We start from the raw sequence: 26,879 nt of genomic DNA on the forward strand, positions 1-26,879 counted from the left end.
TTGCCCTTCTCTTCCTGGAGATGCCACAGCAGATACTAACTTCCCAGAGATCAAGAGAGTAAGCCAAGTATAATCCTTTCTTTCACTGAAATAGGTAGGTTTACCCTAATTCCTTAAGTTAGTTTATACGTTTTACCAGTAATAGCACAAGTCAAGCCATTTCCGTTTGCTCCTTGGGTAAAACAACACACACGTGCACATGAACACACAGGCTTACAAACGCGTACATAATGAAGAACTCAAGGCAGCCTCACAGTTATGTTTATTGTCGGTGCATCTGATCTCCAAAGTTAGCAAGACTGGATATAACTAAGCTTAAAATGCTTTGCTACTCTGTCACTGTCCCTGGACCTAGAAACTGGTCACAGTTAATAAAGACCAATGGCCGAGGGAAGCACTTGCAACAGGATTAACCTCTCAGCTGCCTACAAGTGGTGTTCTTGTGTGTACAAGAACACCAAAGTCCCAGGCCTTGTTAATCTCTCCCTTCTCTGAAAGCCAGTTATACTTACTCTCTGCACCCCAGCACACTGCATTTAGAATGATTCACGAGTGATTCTGAATCACAATGCACAGTGAGTGTGTGAGACAGGGCTGGACAAGGCAGCCCTCAAAGCCTGTTGCATCGATCTGCTTGGCCAGAGAAACACATGTTGGTTTGTGTGGAATGTCAGATTCTTCAGATAAGAGGACCGACATTGAGAGCTGAGAGGAGGACACGAGCCCCAGAGAAGTTGCAGCTTTTCCTGAGAAGCCCCACTCTCAGTAAAGCTCAACACTCTTAAAATGAAATCTCTCTTCTCTCCTACCGGCTCCCCAAAGAGCCAAACACAGGCCCCTTCCTGTGTTTCTGTTTAGGCAAAGGGCACCACCATTCAACATGCCACACGAGTCAGAGACAGACACCCATATGTTATCTTTGACGGCAAACGCTCTCCACCTCAAGTCTGTCCATTTTGCTTCCTACGCATTTCAGTTCTGCATACTCCTGCATCAATACCAGCAACCTGTAAACCAAAAGCCCTCATTGCCTGGATAACTGAAACGGCCCCTTCCTAGTCTCCCAACTTTATCCCTCCAATGGCTCTCCACCCAAGCATGCCGGCTCCAGCAGAGAACCCTTCAATGGCTTCCCAGAGCTCTAAGGACACAGACCAAAGCCCCCCCCCCCGCACCCCCCCACAAGGCCTAAAAGCTTCTGCAGGGTGTGGGCCGCCACCTCCCAGTGGGCTCTGGAAGCCCTGGCCTCTGCCAGTTTCTGGAATGGGCCCTATTCCTGCCAGCAGCCCTCTGTGCAATAGTTCCTTCCTCCAAGAAGTCTTCCCTGACTCGTCTAATCAGGCCAAACCCTGCCCCAATTTCACTCCCAGAATCCTATGTATCTCTTCTTCACAGCAACTTTACATCGTTCGGACAATTATCTGATTAGGGTCTCCCAGAATGGTAAGTTTCCTAAGAGTGATGACTGTGCTCCTTCCATGTTCACCACTGTATCCTGAGAACCTAGCAGAGTGACCGGTTGAGAGGCGTCACCAAAAGAACACAGGGAAAAAGGAAATTGGCCACTCCATAGTTCACCACGCTCATCAAAGGTGATAGTCCCGAGTTCATGCTTGATGAGTGAAGAGAAAAAAAAGATTTGGTACATTAGGTGAAACTCTCCAACTATGCAAGTCTGGTCAGAGCTTACCACATAAGAATGTGGTTACTATTAACATACAGCCACTTGCCCTGACGCTGTCCATTAAGGAAGATTCCCACAGAACTGAAGAAAGAGATGCCAGCAAGCACATAAAACAAAACCTTCTCTATACTAAGGGACCAGGAAAATGAGTCACAAACATGGTCACTGTTGGTCACAGCCAGGTGTCCCTTTTCAGCCCCCGCACATCCCCACGCCTGGAGCTAAAACAGGTAAAAGCAGAATTCCCAGTGACTCTTTTCTCTTTCCCCTTATGTGGACAAGCTGAGAACACATTCTACCAAAAACTGTGCTTGGAGAGAGGCATTTCCCCAAGTCACATGTGGCATTTTAAACTGAGTTCTATTGCTTAATTTGTAAGAAAAGCAAGTGACGTCTCCTTGTTCAATGCCTTTCTACAGCCTGAACTCTATATTATTACATAGGCAAAAGGAAACAGACCATGTTCAAATACATTTGACTAATTTCTGTGACGTGCAGTCTTGCCTATAGCTTCTAGATGGAAAGTGACTATGTCAGGGAAGGTGTGCCAAGACTCACAGAGAAACAACAGGGCCAGTCTTCATCCTGTCCCACTGATGAAGACAGCCGCGAGAGGAGGGAAATGTCCAGTGGATGCTCAGTCAGCAGTGGAGAGAGCGGCCCTAGCCTCCATGGGGGAAGAACTGTCCTAATACATTCCAAGAGCCTCTGTTGGTCTCATCCACTCAAGCCTGAGACATCGAGGGGAAGGGTTGGAGGGATGAAGTCACCACCAGGGTCTTCTGCCTTCTTTCAAACATGGCTGGAGAAGACTCGGAAAACCTCTCACCTCTCCAGATGATGACATGCCCACCAACCACATCAGTCACAACACAGCTCACAATGTGCATTCTGAATACACATCTGCATGTTTTTCCTAAGGCCATTTTCCCTAAAACTGAGGCCATAGCCAGCACTGACTCTGGAGAATTTGTTTTTCCAACCAGAGCACTAAAGCTAATGAAATTTTCAGGGTTGATTTTTAAAATGAAATCAAACAGAACAAAGAAAGGTGTGTCAACCTTTTCCAGATGCAGTTTCTAATTCCATTTACATGAAAAGATCCTTCAAGGAAAATGTGGAAGATCCAAACTCACCTTTATGTAAATCAAAACAACTTTAAATATATTAGTTATTGGATACTTTACTGTGTAACATGTACCTACTAAGCAATTTAAATCATTTCATCCCTACAATCATTGTACTGAGCATGTGTTATTACTCCCATTTTCAAATGGGTAAATGGATTCAGAGAGGTTAAATAACCTGTCACAACCACATAGTTAATAACTGGTAGTCTAAGCACCTGGTTCCTTTGATGCCCAAATTCTTAACTATTATACCATAATGCTTAATTTACTCAAATATTTGAAAATCTGACAGCAATGTACTCAAAGAAATAAAAAGATGACATGTATCCATTCCATATTCTTGAGGAGAATACAATTTAGAAGGGTCTACTCAGCGCTATGGTACAGAATCCACCTGCCATCACAGGAGACACAAGAGACATGGGTTCAATCCCTGTGTCAGGAAGATCCCATGGAGAAGGAAATGGCAACGAGCTCCAGTATTCTTGCCTGGAAAATTCCATGGACAGAGGAGCCTGACAGGCTATATATATAGTCCATGGGGTCACAAAGAGTCAGACACAACTGAGAGACTGATCATGCACACATGCACTTTATGTATACAAACTTAATAAATTAAACCAGTGCATGTTAAGGCAAAAAAATAGCCACAGTAGTGTAAAAGGGATATTATTTAAGCTGGGGCAATGGGAGGAGGCTCCTCAGGGGAAAAAAAAAAAGAAGTGGCATCTGAAGTGTACTTTAAAAGTTTAGTACTATCTGAATATCTAGAGATGGGAAGAGGTGAAGGGCAGGGGAGAGAGGCACACAGAAGTATTCTAGAAGTAGGAAGGGGAAGTAAAGAGATGCAAATGCAGAGGACCTACCCAGAAACAGCAAGAAGCTCAGCTTGAAGGATACAAGATTAGGAAGAGAGCTTTGAATCAAACTCTGGAAGAAACTGAATGCCAAGCTAAGGAATTTGAACTTCATCCCCAAGAAAATGGAAAGCAGATTTTTATACAGAAGAGAGACTAGATCAAGTTAAACACTGATTAACCCTTTCACTGAGAGGCCAGCCCAGAACTTAGTTTGGGAACTTCTACTCTGACGTTCCATCCCACTTCACTCAAGAACAAGCAACAACAGTCAAGAGGCTTTCTCCCTATGGCATAACAGCTCTCAAACTGGACACCGGTGCACAGACCACCCAGTCTGGAGACAACAAGACCATGAGGAACTCAAAGAAACTCTGCTCCTTACTAAAACCCCCAAGTTCAGGTCCAACTATGAGGGGTCAGTAGCATCATCATTCCATATACATAATAACAGCTGACCCTTGAACAGGATGGGGCTTCTTTGATAACTCAGTTGGTAAAGAATCCACCTGCAATGCAGGAGACCTGGGTTCAATTCCTGGGTCAGGAAGATCTGCTAGAGAAGGGATAGGCTACCCACTCCAGTATTCTTGGGCTTCCCTTGTGGTTCAGCTGGTAAAGAATCAGCCTGTAATGTGGGAGACCTGGGTTCAATCCCTGGGTTGGGAAGATCCCCTGGAGAAGGGAAAGGGTACCCACTCTAGTATTCTGGCCTGGAGAATTCCATGGACTGTATAGTCCATGGGGTCACAAAGAGTCCGACACGACTGAGAAACTTTAGCTTTCGCTTGAACAAGATAGGGGTCAATCACATATAACTTACAGTTGTCCCTTCATATTCACAGTTCTCCCTTCATATTCACATTTCTTCCACATCTGTAGATTTCAAGCAACCACAGATCATGTAGTACTGTAGTATTTGCAACTGAAAAATATTCACATACAAGTGGAACCACATGGTTTAAGGGCCAACTGTATACTCAAATGATTCATACAAAGACATCTGTATTTCCCAAGTACTAATTAGCTTTACCTCATAAAAATATTGAGAGTTTAAGTGATGAGAAATTAAGGACTAACTGAATGACAGTGCATATCACATAGTAGGTGCTCAATGAACATTTGCTAATCAATTACCATTATGTTAAGTGATTCAGCATGAGATCTACAATGTGCAAAAATTAATGAACATAAGTGAACTCTAATTAAAATAAAGTCAGAAGGCCAGAAGGACAAGCTCTCATGCCCTACAAAGTTAGCAAAACTCAAGAAGAAAAACACTTCCCCCTCTTGCTTGGCAAAAGCTTGGCCAATGAGAGACTGCCACAACTCTTCCAATGCAAATCCACTGTACTTTAAACTCTCAATTCCTCCAATGGATTCTGTGTTTACTACAGCCCCCACCCCCAGCTTTCTTTTCCCCTCCTTGCTGTATTAGGACTGGCATGTAGCTCACCATGGTTGTAAACTCCAAATTGCAAGTCTCTGTGATTCCGAATAAACCCACTTTTGCTGGAGAAGTAATTGTCAGCCTATTTATGTCAAGATTTTGGTGGCTTGTATAGGGATCCAGAGAAGACCCCAATGACTCCACGGCTGGTGAGCAAACAGATGTGGTAACCACTTAATGTCCATTGTTGCTCACTGCTTTTCTCACCAACCCTGGGGTTTAAGGCTAAGTTTTTCCTCCTCTCTCCATCCAAATCCAAGCTTCTGCTCTCTTTGTGTTTTTAAGTTCTCCAGGTTTTACTTGAAATCTATTTTAAGGCCTCATCCTTTGTTATTAGGTCTTATTTCTGATAGGCCTTATTCTATTATTATATTCAAGTACTAACCTGGAGAAAGCAAGAGAGTTTCAGAAAAACATCTATTTCTGCTTCATTGACTATGCCAAAGCCTTTGACTGTGTGGATCACAATAAACTGTGGAACATTCTGAAAGAGATGGGAATCCCAGACCACCTGACCTGCCTCTTGAGAAACCTGTATGCAGGTCAGGAAGCAACAGTTAGAACTGGACATGGAACAACAGACTGGTTCCAAGTAGGAAAAGGTGTACGTCAAGGCTGTATATTGTCACCTTGCTTATTTAACTTATATGCAGAGTACATCATGAGGAACACTGGGCTGGAAGAAGCACAAGCTGGAATCAAGATTGCTGGGAGAAATATCAATAACCTCAGATATGCAGATGACACTACCCTTATGGCAGAAAGTGAAGAGGAACTCAAAAGCCTCTTGATGAAAGTGAAAGAGGAGAGTGAAAAGGTTGGCTTGAAGCTCAACATTCAGAAAACAAAGATCATGGCATCTGGTCCCATCACTTCATGGGAAATAGATGGAAAAACAGTGGAAACAGTGTCAGACTTTGTTTTTTTGGGCTCCAAAATCACTGCAGATGCTGATTGCAGCCATGAAATCAAAAGACGTTTGCTCCTTGGAAGGAAAGTTATGACCAACCTTGATAGTATATTAAAAAGCAGAGACATTACTTTGCCAACCAAGGTCCGTCTAGTCAAGGCAATGGTTTTTCCCGTGGTCATGTATGGATGTGAGAGTTGGACTGTGAAGAAAGCTGATCGCCGAAGAATCGATGCTTTTGAACTGTGGTGTTGGAGAAGACTCTTGAGAGTCCCTTATACTGCAAGGAGATCCAACCAGTCCATTCTAAAGGAGATCAATCCTGGATGTTCATTGGAGGGACTGATGCTAAAGCTGAAACTCCAATACTTTGGCCACCTCATGAGACGAGTTGACTCACTGGAAAAGTCTCTGATGCTGGGAAGGGTTGGGGGCGGGAGGAGAAGGGGACGACGGAGAATGAGATGGCTGGATGGCATCACCGACTCTGTGGACATGAGTTTGAGTGTACTCTGGGAGTTGGTGATGGACAGGGAGGCCTGGCGTGCTGTGATTCATGGGGTCGCGGAGAGTCGGACACGACTGAGCGACTGAACTGAACTGAACTAACCTGACACTTCAGCCTGATTTCTAGGCTGTTACAATTCAAACTGTGTTGGTCTTCCATTCATTTATTTTTGGAACAAGGGCTGCTTCATTGGACCTGTGCCACTTGAGCCATTGGCCTGATTCCTTTTGAAGCAGGAGCTATTCTACTGGAACTGTGCTGTTAAGCCTTTGATGTAACTCCTCGGGGACTAAACTGCTCTAGTGGAACTATGTGTTATATCTTTGGCTTGATTCCTTCAGAATTAGGCTGTGTCATTAGAGCTGTGCTGTGCAGCCTTCAGCCTGGCTCTTCCAGGACCAGACTGTTCCCTTAGGATTGGCTGGTATTAGGCCTGCAGGCTATTTGAGCTGTTTAGGAAAGATTCAGGGCAAGAGGAGAAGGTGGCGACAGAGGATGAGATGGTTGGATGACATCACTGATTCAATGGACATGAGTTTGAGCAAACTCATGGAGATGATGAAGGACAGGGAAGCCTGACATGCTACAGTTAATGATGTCACAAAGAGTCAGACATGACTTAGTGACTGAACAACGGGCTGTCTGAAAATTACTCATTGCTCAAGAGAAAAAATTCTAAGAGATGGGAACCCAGTTATGTGTCTATTTTGAGGGCATTCCCCACACCAGGATTCCAGCCAGTTTTTTTTTAAATACACAATCCTTCCTCACACATTTCTAACTAAATGGACATACCTAACAAAAGGCAATTTAAAACATCAAAGCCATTATGAGGAACTTTTAAAATCCCAAACTTTTCTTAAAACCAAACGAAAAAGCATAGCTCAAAACTTTCAAAAACTGAATGAAACGCCTGTTTTGACTCGTATTGTGAGGCTTCCAAACACTATTAGGAGTCCAAATTGCTTTTCTACAAAATAAGATTTAAAAATAACTAAGATAAACAAATGATTGAAGAAATATAACGTGGCTTCTGAAGCTTCCAGCTCCTCTTCCTGGGCTGTCTCAGGCTCTGTCTCCGGGGTCACCTTCTTCCTTTCCCTCTATGCTCTCTACACCTCTATACCCTCAGTTCTCCCATACTAATTCTCTGGCCCAACACTCCTGAAACTCTTCACTCCCTTCTCCTCTAAACCTATCAGAACTTGAGCCTCTAAAATTAACCTTTCTGAGGATCCTGAGACCAAACTCTTAATTTCTTATGCTCCCAGGACTAAAGCTGAATTGCAAACCACAAAGATTATTTTCCCAAAGTAACCAAAAATCCTCATATATTTGCTGAGAAATTTAATAGAGCATTCAAATTTATCAACCTTACTGCTCTGACTTGTATCAGCTAGTTCATATGCTTGTGAATGAAGGCCAGAACCAGCACTGGATGAAAACTGCTAATGGGAAAAATCCTGAAGGTCTCTAGGATTACAACTGGGAGACCAGCCCACTGATTTCTGTTATTAACAGACTCAGGCAAAATCACTAGGCAACTTCATCAGGCAATCCCCTAGGGCTTTTCCAAAGTCTGTTGACAGAAACAAAATTCAGGCATTCAAACAAAAAATCTGATGAGCCTGTTCATAAGTAGTACAATTGACAATGATATTTTTAAAAGAAATTCTGGTCTTCCTTCAGATATTGATTCTATTTGTATAGCTTTTAGCTCTGTGTTTACTAATGGGCTGAACCGAGACCTTTCCCTTCTATTAAAAAGGACCAGGATAGAATGGGAAACCATGTCCACTCCAGATTTAGTTAATCTGGCAAACCAGCTCTCTCACACTGTGGGTGAGTCACCTAAAAGACTGCTATAATTCTTAATCTTTAACTACAGCAAATTAAGTTCTCAAAATGAAGCCCAAACCTTCCTGCTGCTGCTGCTGCTAAGTCACTTCAGTCGTGTCCGACTCTGTGTGACCCCATAGACGGAAGCCCACCAGGTTCCCCCATCCCTGGGATTCTCCAGGCAAGAACACTGGAGTGGGCTGCCATTTCCTTCTCCAATGTGTGAAAGTGAAAAGTGAAAGTGAAGTCGCTCAGTCGTGTCCAACCCATAGCGACCCCACGGACTGCAGCCTACCAGGCTCCTCCATCCATGGGATTTTTTAGGCAAGAGTACTGGAGTGGCTTGCCATTGCCTTCTCCTCCAAACCTTCCTAGTTTCTATTATTACAAAGGGCCAGGATGTTGGAAAAGAGATTATAAATTTTAATGTTTCAGGTACCTTCTGTTGTCTAACCAGCCTTTCCAATGTCCTCCCAATTCTCAACTGCAGAACTCCAAGGAACTATAGAGGCTCTTTCCAATCCTCCCTCTTTATCGGCTTGGAGAAACATTTTCCCAGATTATGGATGAATCTCTTCTAGTCTTGACACTGGGGCTATACTCTTGGTACTCAACCCCACTATAACAAAACAACCCCTGCCTCAGGACACAAAATCAATCTAAATAGTGGGGATCTCCGATAAACCTCAGAGATTCCTGTTTTGAGTCTACCCTCTTTTGTGTAGACTCTTTGAGAGATAAATACCTTTTTCTCTGCAGTTCCTCTGCCCCATCCATTTAATAAGTTTAGGCTTCTTAGAAAAGTATCATGCCAAAATTTCTTTCTCCTAAAAGGGGAAAATAACTCTAGAACTTAACAGCAGTCATCAAAGCAACCAACCAGGTGAATTAAATGACCCACTGAGGTCTTCTATTTGCTACATTTCTGACAACACTACAGTAGGGTCTGGAAACACGGATCATCTGTTTCTATTGAAGCAGCAACCAACCTTATGTGCAAAATCTCCAAAATGATATTGGCAAAATTCATAATGCACCTCCTATCAAGATTCAAACAGATCCCTCAAAATCTCTCCCCAGAATTAATCAATACTGTATAAGAAGTCCTTCAAGGTACAAAGCCCATAACAGAAGACTGAAAGTCCTTGCCCTTGACACTACTTCTTGTAATACTCTTATTTTGCTAGTAAGAAAATCTAAGGGCCGTGTATGGAGGTTTGTCCAGGATCTCTAAGTAAGAAACATTACCTCTTGACACCTTGTTGTTCTTCAGTTCAGTTCGGTTCAGTTCAGTCACTCAGTTGTGTCCAACTCTCCGTGACCCCATGAATCACAGCACGCCAGGCCTCCCTGTCCATCACCAACTCCCGGAGTTCACTCAAACTCATGTCCACAGAGTCGGTGATGCCATCTAGCCATCTCTCTGTCGTCCCCTTCTCCTCCCGCCCCCAACCTTTCCCAGCATCAGAGTCTTTTCCAGTGAGTCAACTCATCGCATCCCTCATATATTACTAACATTTATTTCCATGGAAGCAAATTCTGTGTTGGAATTGATCAACGCAGAGCATTCTTTAGTATTCCAGCCAAAGTTAGCCAACACCACTTTGCCTTCACTTGAGAATAAAAAAGAATTCATCTTAAAAGTAATGCCTCAAAAATTCATTTCTCACAAACACTGAAGGCTGATTTGGATGATAAAAAGTTCTTGGGAGGTTCTACTTTGCTGCTATATGTTGATGACTTACTTCTTTATTCTTCTCAAGCCTCCTCACAGGAAGTTAACATCCACTTGCTAAAGCATTTAGCCTTAAAGGGACATAAGGTCAACAAGGAAAAACTGTAGTTTACCAAAACCCAGGTTCAATATTTAAGGTAACTGACATAAGAACAGTGGCTCAGAGGTTAAAGCGTCTGCCTCCAATGCGGGAGACCTGGGTTCGATCCCTGGGTCGGGAAGATCCCCTGGAGAAGGAAACGGTAACCCACTCCAGTATTCTTGCCTGGAGAATCCCATGGATGGAGAAGCCTGGTAGGCTACAGTCCACGGGGTCGCAAAGAGTCGGACACGACTGAGCGACGGAACGGAAAGGATATAAGAACAAAGGTTCCACCTAGATCCAGATAGGATTCAAAGTGTCTTAAGTTTCCCAAAACCCAAAACTATGCACCAACTGCAAGGGTTTCTCAGGCTAGTTGCTGCTGCTGCTGCTGCTGATTCCAAATTTCTCTCTTATGGCCAAACTTCTATGTGATTTAGTAAAGAACTACCACCTTGGCTTAATTTTATAAGAACTCATCCACACAGCCTTTAAAGCACTGAAGGAGAATTTGGTTAACCCATCTGCCCTTGGGCAGTCCAATTATCAGAATGCCTTTTTCCTTTTTGTATAGGAAAATGAATGGAAGGGAATGTCCTTGGAGTACTCACCCAAAAACATGGGGACCACCACGAACCATATGGTATTAGAGCCAGCAACTGGGAAAAATCTTCTTGCCTTAGAGCCAAAACTGCCATTACCCTTTTGGTTAAGGCCAATAAGAGTATCACTGTGGGATGTCCTTTAACAATTTCTCTACTTCGTGTACTAGAAGCCCTACTGAATTTGCATCACACTCAATTTTTCTCAGTCACCTTACCTCCTATGAAGTCCTTTTGTTAACTGCTCCTCACTTAACTACAATATTACATTATAATACATTTAATCTAGTTACTCTTCTCCCCTCTGTCACGGAAAAAAAGTCCTTCACAACTGCTCAATGCTGGCAGATCACCTCCTGACTCTGTGAGATCACCTGTTGACTGATATTCTGCAGTAAATTCCTTTGGGTAAGGTTGACTTCTCATGGTTCACTGATGGTTCTTATTTAAAAGATGACAATGGTGAATACTGGGCTGGATATGATATCGTAACTCCTTTTAATACGTTGAGGCAGCATCTTAACCTATGGCCACTGCAGCTCAACAGGCTGAATTACACACTCCTACACAGGCTGATACTTTAGCTGAGGGCAAAACTGCCAATATTTATACTGACAGCAGATATGCTTTTCAGAGCAGCTCATGATTTTGGAATGTTGCAGAAGCAACACGGTTTCCTTACTTTCAGCAGAAATAAAATTTAAAATGGCCCATGTATACAGGAATTATTGGATGTGATACTTTAACCCACCACTTGATAGTTATTAAGATCCCAAAGCATTCTAAGCTTGATTCTCTGGAAAAGTGAAAGTGAAAGTTACTCAGTCACCAGGCTCCTCTGTCCATTTAATTCTCCAAGTAAGAATACTGAAGTGAATTGTCATGCCCTCCTCCAGGGTATCTTCCCGACCCAGTGATCAAACCCAGGTCTCCTGCATTGTAAGCACATTCTTTACCGTCTGAGCCACCAGGGAAGCCCAATTCTCTAGAAGCTAAGGGAAATCACTTCTCTGACTTTTCTAGAAGAAATGCTGCTCTAAAAGAAATCAAGAATAGCCAAACCTCTGTCATGGTTCAAATAAATTTTTCCCCAAATAAGAATTTAGAAAAGCTGGCTACAGCAGCATAATAACTGGACTCAAAAAAGGAAAAACAAGATTTAAAAATTCAACAATTGTTTGTTTGCTTAAAAAGATATGGTGCTAGTTCATACCAAATAACAACCCAGTCATATTGGAGACTCTAAAATTCCCACTCACCACTGCACATCCATTCAGCCATTGGTCTACTAATAAAATTGCAGCATTTGTGAATCAATATTGGCAGGAAACGTTAACAAGACTGCTTAAAGTGCCTACCTCACTTGTCCCACTTGTCCAAAGTACAACCTAGAGAAAGCTGGATACCACTCTCTGATATTTTAAACTGCCTAACAGGTCATTCAAGATATGGCAAATAGATTTCATACAAACTTCCTCCCTCTTGTTGATATAAATATATTTTGGTCATTGTATGTTTTCACGTTGGACTGAATGAAGTTTCCCCTTGCAGACAGCCTCTTCTGTGGCTAGAGTCCTTTTGGAAAAGATTGTCCCTACTTGGAGAACTACTCTCAGTCTTCATAATGATCATGGAACCTACTTTATTGGTCAAGTACTTCAACAAATCTGTGCTATCTGGCCAATTTAATTACACTTTACTGAACTTACCACCCTCAATTCTCTGTTTTAGTCGAATGCACTAATGACATTAAGACTCAACTGGCAAGACTGCTTCAAGATGGTGGAACAGAAGAACATGTGCTCATCTCCTCTTGAGAGAGCACCAAAATTGCAACTAGCTGTGGAACAACCATTGACAGGAGGATGTTTCAACCCACCAAAAACAGAGAGACTCCACGTTCAGAGACAAAGGAGAAGCTGCAATCATGATAAAACCAAATCCCACACCCACAGGGTAGATGACCCACAAATTAGAGAATAATAATACCAAAGAAGTTCTCCCACTGTTATGAAGGTTCTGAGGCCCACGTCAGGCTTCACAGCCTGATGATCCATCAAAGGGACTAAAATCCCCAGGGAATATAACATTGAAGGTCAGCTGGATTTGATTACAGGACTGGCGAAAACAGAGACTCCATTCTTGGAGGGCACAAACATACCCTGGTCGAGTGTATACCAGGACCCAGGGAAAAGGAGTAGTGATCCTATAGGAGACCGAACCAGACCTCCCTGCCAGTGTTGGAGGGTCTCCTGTGGAGGCACGAGTCAGCAATGGCTTGCCACAGGGACAGAGGCACTGGCATCTGCAGTCCTGGGAGGTATCCCCTTGGCATAAGCCCTCTTGGAGGACACCATTAACCCTACATAAAGCACATAGACCCTGGGGCTGGACTGCTGCAAGTCAAACAACTAACAGGAAGGAAGTGTAGCCTCACCCATCAGCAGACAATCAGATTAAAGTTTTTACTGAGCACTGCCCACCAGAGCAAGACCCAGTTTCTCCCACTGTCAGCCCCTCCCATCAGAAAGTTTGCATAAACCTCTTTGCCTCATCCACCAGAGGGCAGATAAAAGAAGCAAGAACTACAATCCCATAGCCACCAGAACAAAAACCACATCACAGAAAGTTAATCAATATGAAAATATAGAGAATTATGTCCCAGATGAAGGGACAAGATAAAACGTCGGGAAAAAAAAAAAACAAAACCTAAGTGAAGTGTACACAGGCAACCTTCCAGAAAAAGAATTCAGGACATTGATAGTGAAGATGATCCAGGATCTTGGAAAGGAATGGAGAAAATGCAAGAAATGTTTACCAAAGACCCAGAAGAACTAAAGAACAAACAGAGATGAATAATACACTGGAAGGAATCGAGAGCAAAATAACTGAGGCAGAAGAACAGATACGTGACCTGGAAGACAGATGGTTGAAATCACTGCCACAAAACAGAATATAGAAAAAAGAATGAAAAAAAAAAAAAAGAAGATAGCCTAAGAGACCTCTGGGACAACAGTAAACGCACCAACAATTTGCATTATACAGGTCCCAGAAGGAGGAGGAGAAAGAGAGAAAGAACCCATGAAAATATTTGAAGAGATAATAGCTGAAAATGTCCCTAACAGGGAAAGGGAATAGTCAACCAAGTCCAGGAAGCACAGAGAGTCCCAGGCAGGATAAACCCAAGGAGGAACACACCAACACATAATAATCAAACTGAGAAAAATTAAAGACAAAGATAAAATATTAAAAAGCAACAAGGGAAAAAACGACAAAAAACATACAAGGGAACTCCCATCAGGTTATCAGCTGATTTCTCAACAGAAAGTCTGCAACTCAGAAAGGAATGAGATGATATATATAAAGCAATGAAAAGGAAGAACCTACAACCAAAAATACACTACTCAGCAAGACCCTCATTCAGATTTGATGCAGAAACTAAAAGCTTTCCAGACAAGAAAAAATTTAAGAGAATTCAGACCACCAAACCAGTAAATGCTAAAGGAACTTCTCTAAGTAAGAAACACAAAAGAAGGAAAAGACCTACAAAAGTAAATCCAAAACAATTAATAAAATGTTAATAGTATCATACATATCAATAATCACATTTAAATTAAATGGATTAAATGCATCAATCAAAAGATACAGACTGGCTAGGTGAATGAAAATATTTGCATGTATGTACTTCCACTTATTACCTCACTCTACTTAACCCCCCATATTGTATGCAATTATTTTATATTTTATATTGTTAGGTTAATCATATTTTCATAATTACTGTAATTATCTTTTTTTTTCTGGCTATTGATTGCTATTATCTTTTGTTATTGTGATTATGTAACTCTTATTCATTTTAATACCATTGTATCATGATTGGTCAACCGAAAATAATAGAATTCTATATTACTAAAACTATCATATAACAGAAAAATCTGCAACCACTTTTTAAAATCCAGATACACAGTAGAATTATCTTGGAATTTTTTTTAATACAAATACCCAGGTATTGTTTTTTCCTCCAAAAATCCAGATGTGATTCTAATAACACCCATGTTTAAAAACAACTGGACTATATGATGATTTTTTACTTCGATCTAGTTGTTTCACTTTTTCTATTTTATAGTTAAGGTTCTCGTTTCATTTATTTTATGTTTTCCAATTTCTCCAACTCTTTTTGTTGTTATTATTTCTCATGCCTTTACCAAATATAGTAGAAAAAGTTTAGGTATACATATATATAATATTTATAATCTACATTTTAGAAAACATGATTTTTTGCTTAACTAAAAGATTTATGACGTTTTGTTTCCATTTGTTTGACTAAGTATGAATAGAATGCTAGATTTCTAATTAATATTCACTCAAAACTTTGGTATTAGTTCCATTTATTCTGGCATCTGGCATTACTACTAAAAGTCTAAATAGCTTATTATTTTAGTGATTTTTAAAAAAATAATCTGAATGAGGCCTGAAACTTCTAATTCTGAGAATATAAAGAAATACTATGTTGTAAAACAAACAGGAAATTAGCATGTGATACAGTATTATTAACTAAAGTATAGATTTTGTTCAAATTACACAGAATTTTATGCTAGCATCCATTATTTTTCATACCTTATTTAAGATTCCAGATTTTATTTAATTGTACTGAGTAGCTTCAACTGCATGCAACAAATTCTGATAAATTCTCTTTTTATTTTGTTACAAATATTTTCTAGTTTCCCTTATTATGGCTTCTTAGATACACTCATCATTTAAAAGTGGACATCTAATTTCTGAATACATGGGCTTTCTTTAAAATATCTTTGATATTAATTTCTCATTTAAATGCTTTCTGCTCTGCAATCACCCTCTGTGTTTTTTCAGTCTTTTAACTTCATTGAGGCTTTCAATGGCTAAGTCAAAGATCTCTTTGGTAAATGTCACATTCCACTTGAAAATATGTGAGTTATTTTCAAATATCTTTTGATATTAATTTCTAACATAATTCCACAGTGATAAGAGAACAGACTCTGTATGATTTCAATACCTTTTGTTGTTTCAGTCACTAAATCGTGTATGACTCTTTGAAACCCCATGGGCTGCAGAATGCTAGGCTTCCCTGTTCTTCACTATCTCCCAGAGTTCACTCAAATTCATGTCTATTGAGTCAGTGATGCATCCAATCATCTTAATACCTTTAGACCATGAAATTTTTGTCAGTTTTATGTCTCTGGGTATGATCCATTGTCTCCTGGTTTAGAGTCTATGAGAACTTGAATAGAATTTGTATCCTGCTGTTATGTGAAAACTGAATAAATCTTAATTATGTTGAATTGGTTCATAGTGCTTTTGGGGTCTACTGTATCCTTCTACTTTTCTGTCTGTTCGTTCTATTAATTTTTGAGTGTTTGAAGTTAAAACTCCAACTAAAAATCTTAATTTATCTATTTTAAAAAACTAATTGCAACAACTACCGCAACTATTTGCAACTTTGTTCTATATTTTCCAAGTCTCCTATAGATGAGTTATTATACTTTCATAATTCAAAAAATTAAGAAGAAAAAGACTCAACTGGCAAAACTGGAGGATAGAGGCCCTCCAAATACCTTTGCAAAAAGCTCTGCCATCGATCCTTCTAAATCTCAGATCCACCCTTTCTGGAACCCTTTAAGACAGTCACAAGATGTTCAATGCATTTGATTCATCATTCTTTTAACTCACAAATGATAAAAGGAGAAGTACTCCAATATTGCAAACGTCTTACTGCTTCTATCAAAATAACCATTTTGGTAGAGCAATCTTTTCACAGAGCGCTCTTAGGAGATGAATACCCTAAGCATCACACCTTGCAACCTGGAGATTCCATGACTGGAAAAGACACCTCCAGAAAGACTCTCTTCAACTTCCCTAGAAAGGACCCTATCAGATACTACTAACCAACCTTTCTGTAGCCAAAATCCAGGGAATAGACTCTTGTATTTACATAACACAGCTAAACAAAGCAGCAAACCAAACCAGATCTGCACATCATTTGGTAACTTGAATGGAAAGATTCCTCAGAACTGAAGCAGACAACATCTGATGAGACAGCCTTTCTAAGATACCTGGATCAAGCTTACAGAAGTTTGTCTGTCAAACCTTTGATGATAACCTAATTATTTCAGATGATATCCAATGACTAGGATATTAATAACATATGGACTTTAGATAAAAGAACCTGAGAGCTACTTTTAGATGTAATCTCAGCAGGTTTCTGTGTATTTTCGCTCCAACGTGGGACACTACACTCAGAAAAGGTCCTTCCTGGCACCAAGGGACAAAAAGCTGAAAAACAAGAACACCTAACTCTTACCAATGATGCTTTCAGAGAAGGCTCCTAATCAAAAGGAGGAAATGGAAAAATTAATTTAAAAAACCTCAATTAAAATAAGAGTTGGGAGGCTGGAAGGGAGAGCTCTCACACCCTACAATGATAGCAGAGTCCAAGAGGAAGTAGCAAGACTTCCTCTTCTAGTTGGCAAGAGCTCATCCAATGAGACACTGATACCACTCAGCTGATGAAAAGCCACTATACTTTAAACACCCGATTTCTCCAATGGACTCTTTGTTTACTATAGTCCTCCCAACTTCCTTTTTCCCTCTTTAAAAGAGTTTGTCTCTCCTTCCTGGGCAAGGGACTCACACGTGGCTCACCATGGTTGTAGAACTCACACTGCAGTTCTTTGTTGATCCTGACAATCCCATTTTTGCTGGAAAAATAACTGGCAGCCTATTTGTTTTAGATCAACAGATGAAAACTCAACCCCTAAAGACTCCAGCCCTAAATTTGAATTGCTTAGCCCTGACACAAAACAGAACCAAAACACAGAGGTACAGGATTCAGAACAATTACATTTAAAATGTCCCAAGATCTTATAAGACAGCAGTTCAGCACAGGAAAAACTCACTCAAGGAAAGAGTGATGGTTTGCTTAGTTAAAACAAAGAAATCTATTTTGAGAGGGACTAATCAAGTGAAAGGGAAAAAAGGGTATTTCCAGGCCATCCAAGTACAAATGTACACATACACACAGAGCAAAGTCAAGGGCAATTCAGAAGACTATGAAGTACATGGACTCCACAAACAAGGGTTCAAACCCTGGATCTGCCAATTACCAGCTGTCTGACTTTGAACAAATTACTCAACCTTTCCAAATGTTCATGTAATTATGAGGATAGGATGTACCTCACAGGATTGTCATGGGAAAGGTGGGAGGGAGAAAGGAAAGAAAGAAAGTGGGGAGGGAAGTAGGGAGGAAGGAAGGAAGGAAGAAAACATGTTGCTGCTGCTGCTGCTAAGTCGCCTCAGTCACGTCCGACTCTATGAGACCCCATAGACAGCCTCCCACCAGGCTCCTCCGTCCCTGGGATTCTCCAGGCAAGAATACTGGAGTGGGTTGCCATTTCCTTCTCCAATGCACGCATGCATGCTAAGTCGCTTCAGTCCTGTCCGACGCTGTGCAACCCCATGGACAGCAGCCCACCAGGCTCCTCTGTCCACGGAATTCTCTAGGCAAGAATACTGGAGTGGGTTGCCTTTTCCTTCTCCAAGAAAACAAGTTATGAAACAGCAAAGCACAGGGCAGACCTTAGATATTATATGCTGGCAACTTGGATGCTCACAAGCACTGGCTGAGTGGAAGTTTCAGTTCAGTTCAGTTCAGTTCAGTCGCTCAGTCGTGTCTGACTCTCCGCGACCCCATGAATCACAGCACGCCAGGCCTCCCTGTCCATCACCAACTCCCGGAGTTCACTCAAACTCATGTCCACAGAGTCGGTGATGCCATCCAGCCATCTCACTCTCGGTCGTCCCCTTCTCCTCCCGCCCCCAACCTTTCCCAGCATCAGAGTCTTTTCCAGTGAGTCAACCTGTCGCATGAGGTGGCCAAAGTATTGGAGTTTCAGCTTTAGCATCAGTCCCTCCAATGAACATCCAGGATTGATCTCCTTTAGAATGGACTGGTTGGATCTCCTTGCAGTATAAGGGACTCTCAAGAGTCTTCTCCAACACCACAGTTTACTTGCAGGTTAAAGATAAGAGAATTAACAGAAGGAGAATCTTAATTAGAGTAAGAATTAAGAAATTTTTGCCTCACTGATTCACCAAACTAATCAAATAACCTCATTCTGGTGAACTATGAAAAACACATTCGAGATCATAAGGGTTTTCCTCAGATGCTTAGAAAACCCCAATGCATCCACAAATTAAAAGTTTCCTTTCACCCTTCAGAGCTGAAAGCAAAGGAAAAATCCTGGACTAAGTAACAGTATTTTTTTTTAAACTGAACTATAACTCAAAGCAGTATGGGTTTCTTCTTGAGCTTTTTAACCTCAAGTGGTACCTTTTAAATGTACTGGGGAAAGAGTGGTATCATCAAACCCTTTCTGTCAATTGCCTGGGGAAGAAGGCCAGTCCCAGATGAAACAGATAAAAGGGTGAGCATGCTAACACGACATCTAAGATAAATGGGATTTGGGGGGTTCACAGGCTTGCAGTGCCTAGCTTTCTGAGAAGCTGACATTTGTGCTTTGCCCCTAAAACAGGCATGTTTTAGAAAAGAGTGGGAGGGGGATGTGAAGAAGAGACCACACAAGTCAAAACAAAGGATCTGCGGGAAGAGTGAGTCAGAGCAGTACACAGAAAACCAGGAGAGGCCAGAATGAGACGGAGCTAGAGTGCAGGCTGGGTGAGTGTCCCCTGGTCAGCACCACTGCATGAGGCTCAAGAAGGAGCAGAGGAACAAACTGGTGGAGGGACAAATGAGCCCAGGTTGGGCCTCAAGATTTAGCTTTTGTTTCTAGAACATTCTCCCTACTTAGAGCAGAGCTTCTCAAATTTTAATACACACCAGAGGACCTTATCAAAATGCCGATTCTGGTTCAGTATGCCTGGGAATCTGAGACTGCATTTCTAAATTTTCAGATGATGCCAGGGCTGCCGGTCCAAGCACTACACTCTCCAAGGCAAGGGTTGTGATTCCCACCCGAGACTCTGAAATAAAAGATCACAGTGTCTTTATCCTTCCAGGACAGTGCTTAAGGTATACAGGACCTCAAAATCTATATATTGGAAGAATGGATTACTTCAGTTCAGTTCAGTTCAGTCGCTCAGTCGTGTCCGACTCTTTGTGACCCTATGAACCACAGCACGCCAGGCCTCCCTGTCCATCACCAACTCCCGGAGTTCACTCAAACTCATGTCCATCGAGTCGGTGATGCCATCCAGCCATCTCATTCTCTGTCGTCCCCGTCTCCTCCTACCCCCAATCCCTCCCAGCATCAGACTCTTTTCCAGTGAGTCAACTCGTAGCATGAAGTGGCCAAAGTATTGGAGTTTCAGCTTTAGCATCAGTCCTTCCAATGAACACCCAGGACTGATCTCCTTTAGAATGGACTGGTTGGATCTCCTTGCAGTCCAAGGGACTCTCCAGAATCTTCTCCAGCACCACAGTTCAAAAGCATCGATTACTTAGGAGAACTTAAACTGTAACAGAAACAGAACAAAATCTAAAACAACAACCAGAAATGGGCTGAATCCTTGCTCATCCACCAATCATGTATGTGAACCTGGGGAGAGTTACTTAACATGCTTGGCCTTAGGAAACTCATTTCAAAACCTGGAGAATGAACCACTTGATCCCTAAGGCCTTCCAGCTTTAAAACTCCACCCAAAGTATTTTTTTCTGTGCCTTAAAAAAAAAAATCATTTTAATGGTGAGGATATTTGCTCGATATTCCTCCAGCAACGCACACCTCTGTCATTCTCAGACAGCCATTTCCAAAAATCCAATTGAGAGAACACAGATTCTGTTGGTCTCAGCAAATAACCATAGCAACTAATACCCCTCAAATAAAATGATGTCTTCACAATGATGTGCTGGCTCAATTAGATTAAGAGGGTGACGTGTACCATCTCAAAATTTATGGTCGTAAATTTACAGTGAAAGCCAGACCTTCTTGGAAGAGGTTTATAAGTAAAAGAGAGGCCTTGCCAATAAAACGAAGACAGCACAGGGAGCCAGAAAAACTGAGCTGATGAGAAACTGGAGCAGGGCCACCCTGCCTGTCCCAGGTCCACATAGACACAGCCATCACCCAGATGTGAATCTAGAACGTGGTCAAAAAGCTGCAGATCTGAGTGCCACCACTTCTACCAGGGAGTCAGCAAGCAACTGTCTTCTCTCCGTGCCTCCTTCACGTATATAATCAAAGGAAACAAATATTGCTCCCTCAGAAAAGGTTTCTAAGAGATTCAGCAGAGGACTTGTAAAGCTCTTAGGTAAAAAAGAGAACAACTGCAGAATACTAAATTAGGGGTGGTATTGGATTTCCAGCTCATCATGGGATGCAGACCTTCTGCCTCCAAGGTCTTTAGATTGGAGTTAGAAAAGGGAAGGGAAAATACAACATCTGTAAGTTTTATAATTTACCATCTTCCCACACCATCAGACCTGCCTGTTCCAGGGTTTGGGCAATCATGTCTTTTCTGAACAAATTCAGGCAAGCAAGAATGTCACTTGAAAGGTAGGAAAAGGGAAGCCAAGGTCCAACACCTCCTTGTAACCTTCAAATCTTCTCCAGCAAAGGACAGAAGGAAAAAACAACAACAACAAACCAAAAACCAAGCCTAAAGAATTAGGGTTAAGTAACAGTTGACTGTGTGGATCACAATAAACTGTGGAACATTCTGAAAGAGATGGGAATACCAGACCACCTGACCTGCCTCTTGAGAAACCTGTATGCAGGTCAGGAAGCAACAGTTAGAACTGGACATGGAACAACAGACTGGTTCCAAATAGGAAAAGGAGTATGTCAAGGTTGTATATTGTCACCTTGCTTATTTAACTTATATGCAGAGTACATCATGAGGAACGCTGGGCTGGAAGAAGCACAAACTGGAATCAAGATTGCTGGGAGAAATATCAATAACCTCAGATATGCAGATGACACTACCCTTATGGCAGAAAGTGAAGAAGAACTCAAAAGCCTCTTGATGAAAGTAAAAGAGGAGAGTGAAAAGGTTGGCTTGAAGCTCAACATTCAGAAAACAAAGATCATGGCATCTGGTCCCATCACTTCATGGGAAATAGATGGAAAAACAGTGGAAACAGTGTCAGACTTTATATTTTTGGGCTCCAAAATCACTGCAGATGCTGATTGCAGCCATGAAATCAAAAGACGCTTGCTCCTTGGAAAGAAAGTTATGACCAACCTAGATAGTATATTAAAAAGCAGAGACATTACTTTGCCAACCAAGGTCCGTCTAGTCAAGGCTATGGTTTTTTCTGTGGTCATGTATGGATGTGAGAGTTGGACTGTGAAGAAGGCTGATCGCCGAAGAATCGATGCTTTTGAACTGTGGTGTTGGAGAAGACTCTTGAGAGTCCCTTATACTGCAAGGAGATCCAACCAGTCCATTCTAAAGGAGATCAATCCTGGATGTTCATTGGAGGGACTGATGCTAAAGCTGAAACTCCAATACTTTGGCCACCTCATGCGACGGGTTGACTCACTGGAAAAGACTCTGATGCTGGGAAAGGTTGGGGGCGGGAGGAGAAGGCGACGACCGAGAATGAGATGGCTGGATGGCATCACCGACTCTGTGGACATGGGTTTGAGTGTACTACGGGAGTTGGTGATGGACAGGGAGGCCTGGCGTGCTGTGATTCATGGGGTCGCAGAGAGTCGGACACGACTGAGCGACTGAACTGAACTGAACTGAACTGAACAGTTAAATAACGTCCATTTAACTGTTACTAACTCAGAAAGTCCTGGGCAGCAACACCTGGAAGTGAAACACAAAATCTGCTACATCACCAGTGGTTCTCATCAAGAACTATAATAGTTTAAGAGTAGTTAAGGCAAGACAAGGCACAGTGAATAAAACAAGGCTATCCATCAGCCTTATAAGCCAAGAACAGTGGGTAAGGGAACAAACTTGCAGGGTTCAAAAGCCCACTTCAGCCCCCTCCATGGCCTCAGTACTGAGTTTCCACCTGTATGAAACTAAGAAGAAAGAAAGCTGCCTCTGGGGATTTCTGTGAGGAAACAAATGATGCTCAGAAGCACTTAGCACCCGGCCTGGCTAAGCAACGGGCAATAAATGACAGGTATCTGTAGTGTAGAGTTTTACGCAGTAACATAATAAAATGCCAGGCTGATTTATTTTGGGGTAAAGATGAAAGGACAACCAAGCCACTCGGTCTCCTTCCACCCACCTTTACACCCACTACCCAGCTGACTTCCCACATTACTATCCTCTAAACAGGATCCACCTAGTCCCTCAGCACAACTCAGACTCTCCTCCTCACTAACACCACAGGAAGCAAGATGACCACTCCTCAGCACCAAAAAAGTTCAAATAAAAAGGGAAAATCTGCCTGTTGCTCCTGGATTAAATTAACATTTCCTGAAGGGAAAAAAAAAATGTATCTAGCAATTCTGAACATAGCCACACCTAATAATGTTCTCAGAAGTTAGTTTCACTTTCTTTTATCCCGTTTAATGAACCATTTCCTTGCTGCCCTCACGGGAGGCTGTGCCACCAGACCAAGCAGGGAGGCCCAGGTGGGCACCATTCTGCCTCACAGGTTCCCCACTGAACCTGATTCCCTGCCTCCTTCCCCAACTGTCCCCTCCCCAGCTCCGTCCTCCAGTCCACATACAAAATTAGGCTTCATCTAGTTCTCAGAGTACCCACCTCTCCCCACACCATCACAGAATTTGAGGGACCAAAAAGACTACTGTTTGTCAAAAATATGATGGGACATCACCTGTGGCGGATTCTCCCAGGGAGCCCACACCAGCCACCTGAGTTCAACTTCGGGGCTAGGGTCCAGGAACCTGGGCTCCCCAGAAGTTTTTATACATGCAGGAGTTTGAAAACTCCTACCACCTGAGCCTTCGGAACATCTCATTCCAGTACCGAAAATGCAAACCTCTCCAGGTCACAAAGGTGGGGCTCCAAGGAGCAAGCCGGAAATTCTGACTCTTGACAGAAGATTTACAAATGTCTCCAAAGCAGGAAATCAAAGCTCATAGTGGAAGAAATCTAAGTGACAGTAGAGATGAAAGGAGGGAATACCACAATTCAATTTAAAAATCACAAATTCCAAACACTGAGCCTTTTCCCAAAAATGTTCTCAATCACATCTTCTACTGTGAAGCCCACACAATCCACTAGGAAAGTTGCTCTGTTTAGGACCTGATTTGCACAGACCCAGCTCATGGCACCTGGAACTGACGAATGCCAGTTCGTCAGTTGATTGCCTAGAAACCCATCCAAAACCTGGCTTCCCAAAGAAGTGGTAGCTGCCTTTAGTGCCTGGGGAGCCAAATACTCTTGGACTAGGCAAGGCTGCAGCTGCCAATACAGGCTCTGCCCGGTTAATCTTCTCTGAGCCTGCAAATAATAAATCTGACACAGACGCCACTGAATCTGGGATACAGGCCCACAGGTACCCTAGGAGAGAGAGTACCTAAAGTGCTTCTGGGGTGTGCAACCTCCTTCAAGGACCCACACCCAGAAGGGCCTGCCTGGTTTAATGCTCTCCTGTCACCATTTTCAGATTCTTAAATTTTCATCTTTTAAATTTTCACCATCGAGTTTTACAAGTGAAGTCTGGTGTGATGGTGGAGCATGCATATGAGCTGAGGCAAGAGCTACAACATGACTGTCACGTGGGTCCACCAGGGTTCCTCTTGGCCCCATGTACACAAGGTGTGATGCCCCTTCAATAAAGGATTCTGGTAGACCCACAACATGTTGGAGTTGAGCCAGACTAAGAGTGGGTACAAGCTATGCCTGTGATGTCTACAACTGAATAAGCAGGAATACTGACAGCCTGAGAGGCTAAGCTTTCCCTTCAGACCAGAACTTCTGAAATGCAAAAGGAAGAAAGAGCGTTCTAGAAATATGAATGACTAAGCAACCCTGCAATAGCCATTTTTATTCATGTTATTTCCCGAGATAAGTGGACTACATATGCTGACCACGACAACACTGGACAGTAAAGGATGAAGCAACCCAGAGTCACATTTCCTTTCAATCCTTCTTCATTCATCAGTAACCCAAAGAGAGAGGCTGTTAGTGGAATGTGCAAGTATCAAAAAGTGAAATAACAAAAACGGCTCTGTTAGGGCACTTTCCACCGAAATAGAACAACACTAAAATTTGTATGGAACAAAAAGACCCCAAATAACCAAAGCAACCTTCAGAAAGAACAAGAAAGAACAAAGATGGAGGCATCATGCTCTCAGATTTCAAACTATATTACAAAGCTATAGCATTCAAGACAATGTGGTACTGACATAAAACAGATCACTAAAACAGAAGAGACAGCCTAGGATAAACCCATAATATACAGTCAATTAATTTACAAAATAGGAGCTGGGGAAAGGACAGCTTCTTCAGTAAATGGTGCTTGGAAAACTGGACAGCTACATGCAAAAGAATGAAACTAGCCCACTCTCTTACCCCATACACAAAAATTAACTCAAAATGACTTGAAGACTTGAATATAAAACCCAAAACTATAAAACTCCTAGAATAAACATAGATGGTAATCTCCATAACATTAGTCTTTGAGGTGATTTTTTTTAACTTGACACCAAAAGCAAAGGCAACAAAAGTAAAAATAAGCAGGACTGCATCAAATGAAAAAGCTTCTACACAGCAAAGGAAACCATCAACAAAATGAAAAGGCAACCTACCAAACTGGAGAAAATATTTGCAAATCATATATTCGATGAGGGGCTAATATCCAAACTATATAATGAATACACATAAGTCAACAGCAAAAGCCCGAACAACCCAATTTAAAATTGGGCAAAGGATCTGAATAGACAGTTTTCCAAAGAAGACAAACAGATAGCCAACAGGTACATAAAAAAGAAGCTCAACATCACTCATCAGCAGGAAAATGCAAGTCAAAACTACAAAAAGATTATCTCACATCTGTTAAAATAGCTGTTATCAAAAAGGCAAGAAACAACAAGTGCTGGCAAGGATACAGAGAAAAGGAAACACTTATGCAGTATTGGTGGGAATGGAAACTGGCGCAGCCACTGTGCAAACAGTGTGAAGGGTCCGCAAATCATCCAGCAATTCCCCATCTGGATATGTACCTTAAGAAAACACATGTGCACCAGGGGGTGATTCATGTCGATGTATGGCAAAAAACACCACAATACTGTAAAGAAAGTATCCTCCAATTAAAATAAATAAACTTTTTAAAAAAGAAAAACACTACAGACACTCTCTGACTTACAATGGTTCAACTCACAAAGGTGCACATGCAAAACACACTTGGGGGGAACTGTACTTCAAGTTTTGCATTTGATCTTTTTTCAGGCTAGCAGTAAGCAATATGATACTCTCACATGATGATGGGCAGTGGTAGGGAACCCCAGCTCCCAATCAGCCACTCAATCACAAGAGTAAACAACTGATACACTGACCACCATTCTGTCTTTCACATTCAATACAACATTCAATAAAGTACACAAGATATTCAACACTTACAAAATAGGGTTTGCATATTTTGCTCAACTGTAGGCTAATGTAAGCATTCTGAATATGTTTAGGTAGGTTGACTAAACTATCATATTGGTAGCTTACATGTATTAATGCATTTTTAATTATTTATTTATTTGGCTGTGCCAGGTCTTAGTTGCAGCATGTAGGATCTTTGAACTTCATTGCAGCATGTGGGATATTCTGTTGCAGCATTCAAACTCTTAGTTGCAGCATGTAAGATCTAGTTCCCCGACCAGGGATTGAACCTGGGTCCCCTGAATTGAAGACATGGAGTCTTAGCCACTGGACGACCATGGAAGCCCATTATATGCATTTTTTTACTTACATTTTCAACTTATAATGGGTTTATCAGGATATAACCCAATCATAAGTCAAGGAAGATGTGCAATGCAAAAAGATACATTAATCTCTCTGTTCTCTACAACATTATGTACAATACCTTAGATGTGAAAATAACCCAAACGTCCATTAATGGATAAAGATGTGCTGTATGTTTAGTGTGTGTGTGTGTGTGAGAGAGAGAG

At 41.8% G+C, this 26,879-nt stretch overlaps 1 protein-coding gene across 4 annotated transcripts in view; it reads right to left on the reverse strand.

The window, feature by feature from the left end:
- The window catches only part of ARHGAP26 (Rho GTPase activating protein 26), a 563,256-nt gene that overhangs the window by 366,789 nt on the left and 169,588 nt on the right, over positions 1–26,879 (reverse strand). The gene's annotated exons all lie outside the window — the stretch shown is intronic.

Source organism: Moschus berezovskii, chromosome 8 (genome assembly GCF_049115385.1).
Source record: "Moschus berezovskii isolate FMDL1 chromosome 8, NW_MosBer_1.0, whole genome shotgun sequence".
NCBI lineage: Eukaryota > Metazoa > Chordata > Mammalia > Artiodactyla > Moschidae > Moschus > Moschus berezovskii.